Here is an 8,033-nt window from a genome sequence, read left to right as displayed (position 1 = left end):
CAATAAAAACAACAACAATCTAATCTAAGTATTGGTGGAAGATTCTATTCATCAAATCCATGAATATAGCACGAGCATTTGTCAGACCAAATGGCATAGCGAGAAATTCATAATGCCCATATCTGGTCTTGAAAGCTATCTTCGAGACGTCTTCTGCTTTCACTTTCACCTGATGATAGTCTGATCTAAGGTCAATCTTAGAATACACTCGTGTATCCTGGAGCTGGTCAAATAAGTTATCTATACGGGGTAAAGGATACTTGTTCTTGATTATCACTTTATTAATTCCCCATAATCTATACATATCCTTATGGTCTCGTCTTTCTTCTTCACAAATAGAACTAGAGCTCCCCACAGAGATACATTAGGCCGTATAAAACCCTTATTGAGCAAATCTTATAATTGATTCTTTAATTCTTCCAACTTTGCTGGCGTCATTCAGTAGGGTGCTTTAGAGATTGGTGTTGTACCTGGAAGTAGATTAATAGTAAAATCTATCTTTTGATCAGGTGGCAAGCCTGGTAACTCATCTGGAAAAACATCTATAAACTCCTTTACTACTGGCGTACTAGTGAGCTTTAATTCATTCCTTGTCATTTCCTTCACAAATGCCACAAATCCCTAACAACCACTTAGGAGCAATCTCCTTGCCTGAATAACTGAAACTAACTGGGGCGAGGATTGCACTCGCGACGACCCTATAAATCTAAATTCTGGTTTCCACGGAGGTCTGAATATTACTTCTTTCAAACGACAGTCTATACTGGCGTAATTGGCTGCCAACCAGTCCATACCAAATATTACATCGAACCCATGCATATCCAGAACTATCAGATCGGTAGACAAATTTTCCCTTGAATATCAACTGGACAACCCCGAAATACTCTACTACACCTCACTACTGACTCGGTTGGTGTAGTTACTAATAATTCAGTAACTAATAACTGTGTTTTTGCCCCACATAATTTAATACACACCATAGACATGAACGAATGTGTGGCTCCTGAATCAAACAATATAATAACTCTAAAGGAAAGCATGCTAACCATACCTGTCACCACGTCACCTACTGTATCAGCATCACTCGGCGTTAAAGTGAGAACTCTGGTTGTGTCCATATTCCTCTACTAGCCTCCATGTGGCGCTTGATAGCCTCTTCGGTACGATCTGGGAGCAAGAGCAACATCTGGTGGTGTAAGGTAATCTCGTACCAAGTGTCACTGTCTTCCGCAATGATAGCAAACATCTCTCCCTACTTGACACTCTCCCCAGTGTCTCCTCCCACAAGTCTAACAGAAAGAAGAATTATGCATCGTCTGAAACTCACGACCTCGAGTCTCCTACCTCCGTCCTCTGCCATAGTTTCCTCTTCTCCACTGACCCTACCTAGGACCCTGCTGGTAGCCTGAAGGCGCAAATCTCTTCTTCCGTCCCTGTTCCTCTACGTCCATACGCTCACTAACCTTTGCCAAGGCTACTCTGTCTACTAACTCAGCAAAGTCCTGTATCTTTAGCACTATCACCTGCCTGTATATGCCTCACCTCAATCCTCTTTCAAACTATCTCGCTTTCTTTACCTCATCAGGAACAATATATAGAGCAAAACGAGAAAGCTCTGTAAACTGCGCCACATACTGCTGGACTGATAGCTATCCCTACTTCAAATTCAGGAACTTTTTCACTTTAGCTTCCCTCACAGTAGCTGGAAAATATCTATCAAATAATAATTCTTTAAATTGGTCTCATGTCATAGCTATCAATGTCGTCCTCTGCTACTCTAATAGTCTCATAGTAGTCCAGCACCTCTCGACCTCCCCTATCAGTTTATAGGTGGTGAAGAGGACCCTTTGTTCCTCCGTACACTATAATACTACCAAGACTTTCTCGATCTCCTGCATCCAATTCTCGGTTACTACAGGATCAACTCCTCCTAAAAATGTCAAAGGATTCATCTTAGTAAACTTTTTTATCGTGCACCCATGGCCTACAGACGGACCTTCCTGCTCTCTGGAGCTCATAACGTTCTCAGCCATTACCTGCTGAGCCACGCTACGTAGTATCGCATCACAATCAATCCTGCCTACACTCGAGGGCCCTGCTCTATCACTACCACTCATATGGGCATTACCTCCTCCTGGGTCCATCTCGAAAACTATAAACGTAACTTAGAGACCCTATCCTTATAATTTACTCGCCTAGCATAATTCCTTATCTTAACATCCTTAGCTTATTCCTAGCTCCAAACCTACATTCTAGGAACAAAACCCCGATAATAGTTTACTATGGTTTTCCTGAAATCGTCACCCCAGGAAAAACACAGAAACCACTACGGAAGTCCCGCCTCTAGACTGTAGAACAAACCCTCAAATCCTTTTCCTATACTCTGGTATTATTTCCGCTGCACTCTAAAGTCTACAAAACCTAGCAACCTAGGCTCTGATACCAAACTGTAATGACCCCCTTATATTACCATTTTTTCCCATAATATCCAATATAATAGTTCTGGTAATTCATAATCTATCTGGACCCACGATACCAGGGGTACACGTGAAACACAACACTGACTCCTAAGCAGCAGGAAATGTAAATTCACATACATATTAAGTTGTCCAACTAACACAATCCCAGAGTTTACTACATCCATTCTATGAATATACACAATCCAAAATAACCAAAAAGAGTCCTAGGGATGCCACCCAAAAATCCGTATGACCCTAGAAAAATACTTACCCTTTAAATAGGGTAGATTAGCTAAAGACTATCACTGCGGAGCTTTATTCGCTCTTCTATTTGGGGCTCCTAAAATGTTTATATAATTAGGGTGAGACACCTCTCAGTAAAGAAAAATAAACTAATACCAGTGTGTGGCAACATGAGTATTTTCATGTTATATATATAACATCACATAAACATACTTAATAGAACTATCTGTGTCATATCTGGGAAAAACATATATAATCATAACATAGTAGAACATACTGAATTGTCATAAACATAATTCATCTCATATAATAATACGTAGAAAACATCCTGGATAGTTAGCTGGCTGGTGTCATGTCTTATCCCCACATGACTAGGTTGTGTGACCCAAAGGCGGGACTCGACAATGGCTGGTCGACCACTACCGAATCAAAAGCAAAAGTCTGTAAGTGCGATGGGTCAGCATCTACTGGTCCGTACACCAGGGGCGCCAACACTACAATAAACCACATCGACTTCCATTCTCCCACTGCCCCATACGGCAAGTGGTAGCACTAACATATCATGATCGTGATCATATAGCTACGGTACTGTGCTCGTGAAAGCCTAAACCAAGTCAACCGGGTTTTTAATAACATATAACATATTTCCAAATAGTGGTACATGGCTATTTCATAATAATAATTGTCAAGTTAATATCATCATATCATTTTGAATAACATAACGTGAAAACCTTCAGCCCTTATGCTGGGATTTTGTAGTTTATAAATCTCGGCTCGTATGCCGATATTACATATCATAAAAATTTTCAACCCGTATGCTGACATATCATATAGAAGCCTCGGCTCATACGTCAACATATCATATAAAAACCATGGCCCATACGCCGACATATCATATAAAAGCCATGGCCCGTATGCCGACATATCATATAAAAACCTTGGCCCGTATGCTGATATATCATATAAGAACTTCTATCTCATTTTAATATTTTCCTAGAAGCAGTGAACCATACTTATTGCAAACATAATATTTCATGGTAAATTTTACTCATGCCACACTAAATAGGTATTATTCATATTTAAACCATATCATTATTTACAGCAGTATTTCCCAAACATAATACTACAATATACTTATTTTCCTAAAATTAAATGCTGTAAAATTTATACATATATTTCCATGGAAAAACAACTGACTTAGTTTATCCCCTTACCTGACTTCTGGAATAGCCCCCATAATATCTAGTCTTATACCCACAGAGTTCCCCATTCAATACCTTGAAAACAACATCTCCCAGAACTAGAATTCAATATTTCTTCATCTACTACATTTTCTACAACTATAGGAAAACCAAATTCTGGATAAAAAGCCTTACCTTGAACTTGGGATGAAATTCAAAATAGCCCTACTAACGATCCACTCCAGTAGACTTGAAAAGAAATTTCCCAGGAGTGTCATGGTGGCCTCGGGTCACCGAACCGGTAAGAATCTGGCCCAGAAACTTAGAGAGAAGAGGGAAGGGACGAATAGGAGAGAGAGGGAGGGAGGGAAAGAGAGAGAGAGAGAGAGAGAGAGAGAGAGAGAGAGAGAGAGAGAGAGAGTTCTTCACGTAATTCTGATGAAAAATTTGAGATTAGGCTATTTACACACTGACCTTCGTTGATGAGACACGTCACTTCGTCGACGAGATCAAGAACGAAGTTCGTCGACAAATGCTTACTCTTTGTCGACGAAATTCATAACTGAAATATAGCCTCTCGGTATCTTCTCGTCGACGAGACATGTGTCCCCATCGACGAACCCTTTAAGTGTGTTTGTCGACGAACTCCCTATGTTCGTTGACGAGACCCTGTTTAAATTCCTTCTTTTCTCTCCTCCTTCTCCTATTATTAAATTACGATAATTATTCAGGTCTCTACAATTTAAACTGCAATGATTTGTGAATATTTCTAGTTTGACCTAATTTGTTATGACATTTTAAATTTAAATGATCATTTATACTATTTTGTGTACTCAGTTGCCATATTTTTCAAAAACAGTTATATTCCTTTTTGCCCAAATGCTATATTAAAAAGGGGGAGATTTTTAAAAAAAAAATGAAAATCATTTTAGAAAGGAGAGTGCTATTTTAAGCTAAGACTTCTTTTATAATAATCAAAATTTTCTTAGCTTGACCCTTTTACTGATGATAAAAGGAGGAGATGTTTTATTATAGCAAAATTAGTCATTTCTCCTCGAACTTTTGTGAATCAAAATGGAAAATGATAATTGTACTTAAATGCACAACTTGAAAAATTCTGAAGTCTTCATGGTTGTATGTGAACTTTATGAATATCAATCTTTTAATGCATATTGTTAGGGGGAGCCTTGTCTGGCGAACCCAAATTTTGCTCATGTGTTTGTCATCATTAAAAAAGGGAAAATTGTTGACTTTTTGAGTCCAATCTCTGTTTTAATTATGACAAACCACAATATATCATCTGTGTGCTAAGTATATGAACAAGTTTACTTTTCTAAGCATGGATGACAGAAAAGAAATGAAAGCCGAGAAGCACTTAAATGAGCACATCATTCGGCGCATTCCATGCTATTGCAAAGGAGCATAGCATAAAGTTCTTTTGTTTTTATTTCAAGTTGTATTGTAGTGCGTTATATTTTCTTTGGGTCTGTAATAATCATATGGTTTGTAATAATCTACATATAATGCATAATAGGTATTTATGCTCAAAATACTTGAAAAAGTCTCTTTTCCCCGTGTGTCTGTTTGGGCGACCGTCCCTGAGGATCGGGCGACCGAGACTCTCGGGTTGCCTTATTTTTACCATGGTTAATTGAGGTTATTTTGGGTTAAACTTTAATTTAACAATTTCAAAATATCCAATAGGTCACCAATGGTCAAAATTTGAGGGATATCTATTTATACCCCCTCATTTGCCTTGATTAGTAGGAAGATTAGCAAAAGTAATTAGCAAAAATTCTCTCAAATATTTTATACTTCTTTAGCTATATACTTTACATTCCAAGCATATTTCTTTAATACTCTTTCTTACACTTCTTGCAAATATTTTTGAAGAAGAGAGTTTCATATTATTCCTCTCTTGTAAATCAATTGCATGTTTGTAGGGATTTGATTGTGGTTATTGTGTGCATCTTTCAAATCATTTCCTTGGCATTACTCTCATATATTCATACATATTTGAAAAATATTTTTGAGAGTTTTGCTTGATTGTTTATCCCCATAATATTTCGCATATAAATATTTGATTGGGAATAACTTGTTTTAGCATCATGTAGATAGTATTGTGATTTGTTATTTTGTATTATTTTTGTAATCATATATATGTTCTTATTTTATTAGGGTTTATTATCTCATATTGTTATCATATAGTTATTATTGTGTATCATTTGTTATTGTTATTAGATATTATTATTGTTTATTATTTGTAAAAAGTGTAGCTCAGATATTCATGTTTAGTATATTTATTTAGGATTTCTTTGAAAGTATTGTTTTTGTATATTATTGTTAAAGATTTTTATTATTTATTGTATTTATTTATTAAAAAATTTAGATTTTTTGTTGTATTGGTTAAGCTCTTATTGTCATTATATTATTCATTGTTATTGTATATTATCATTAAAGTTCTTTTGTTTTTCCCCTTATTGTCATGTATTTGTTGTTATTATAATACTTATGATTATATATTCAGTTTTTTTTTTCCACCAAGTTTGTTATTGATATAGCTTTTAGGGTTTTTGATTATTATTATTATTTATGATTGTAATTATGTTATGTTATTATTTAAGCATGTTTAGGATTTTGATTGGTTTCCATGTTTAGGGCTTAATTGCTTCCATATAACTTGTGTATTAATTTTAGGATAGATATGTTTCCATATTACTATCACATGTTTCCATATTAATTGCACATTGATTTATTTTAGGCTTTGAATTACTTCCATATTATTGTATATTATTCTTTTTAGGGTTGGAATGATGTTGTATATTTAGGGTTTGTCTTATTTCACTTCCATAATTATGTCTTACTTATTTCCGTGTTTGTCCATATTACACTTAACTTTTAGAATTTGATCCGTTACCATGTTTTTGGAAGTTTCCTTTATTGTTAACATTAGGATTTTATTTTTGGAGCTTTGATTATTTATTTTTATTATTATTATTATTATTATTATTATTAGAACTTACGTGTTATGATATATATATTGTTATTATTATTATTATCCTATTATTTTCCTTTTTTTTATATTATACTAGCCATTTGAAATTTTAGGAAAACTACAAAAAAAATCATAAAAAGAGAAAATTAGAAAAAAATATATAAAAATATTTTTTGGACTTGATTTTCATGATTTTGCCTTAATGTCTTTCTGTTATTTCAAATTTTTTTAAAAAAATAAAAAAAGAAAATTCAGAAAAATCAAGAAAAATATTTTCGAAGTTGAAGGTCATTTTTTGCACTCTTTTAAAATCCGAAAAAAGAAAACCTCCCGGAATATTATTTTTCATATTTAGAAAACCCTACAAATTTCAAAAATCCTGGGAGTGTATTTTCTTAACCTATTAATTTCTTTGAATGTGTATTTCACAAATTCACAAAAGGAAGTAATTTTAAAGATTTATTAAATTTAATTGGTAGGATAATTTTTGATTAATTAGGTATCGTTGGTAAGAACAAGCGCGTAGGGGGTGCTTGTACCTTCCCTCACGCAACCGAACTCCTGATCTCGGCTTTAGTAATGCAGACCAATTCTACCCTTAATTGGATAGTAATCATATGTTCTAATCACATTAAAAGGTTAGTGGCGACTTCATTCTTATTTTTCCTGAAAATTAAACAATTATATTTTTCATTCGTCGACCCTGTGGCACCCGTGCTCCGGGACGTCGCGACAGCTTGTTCCAACTTGATTCGAGTTTGCGTAAGGCTTCCACTGCGCACTCACTCAACACTTTTCTTATCTGTGTGTGTTTCCTTCTTGTTCATCATAATTGTTGCACTACATGATCGTTTTCGCATTTCATTATTGCACAAAAAAATTAATATTTTCAAAATGAACATCTTATTGGCAACCATTGGACTATCCTCCTCTAGATAAGTGAAAAATAAAATAAAAGATATATTTAACAAGTTGGGCAAAGATCTATGACCTAAAAATATCAATGCTTTGTGTTAGGGCTTGACAGTGTGACCTCGGTTAAATGGGGAGGTGAGATGTCTTCACTTGCCCTCACTAGGGATTTTTATACTGGATGTTGAATTACTCGGATGATGGCTTGTGTGGTTATCCTGTTGATTGAATATAACAGCTAGT

This window comes from Malania oleifera, chromosome 13 (assembly GCF_029873635.1).
Source record: "Malania oleifera isolate guangnan ecotype guangnan chromosome 13, ASM2987363v1, whole genome shotgun sequence".
Classification (NCBI taxonomy): Eukaryota; Viridiplantae; Streptophyta; class Magnoliopsida; order Santalales; family Ximeniaceae; genus Malania; species Malania oleifera.
This window is presented reverse-complemented; position numbering follows the sequence as displayed.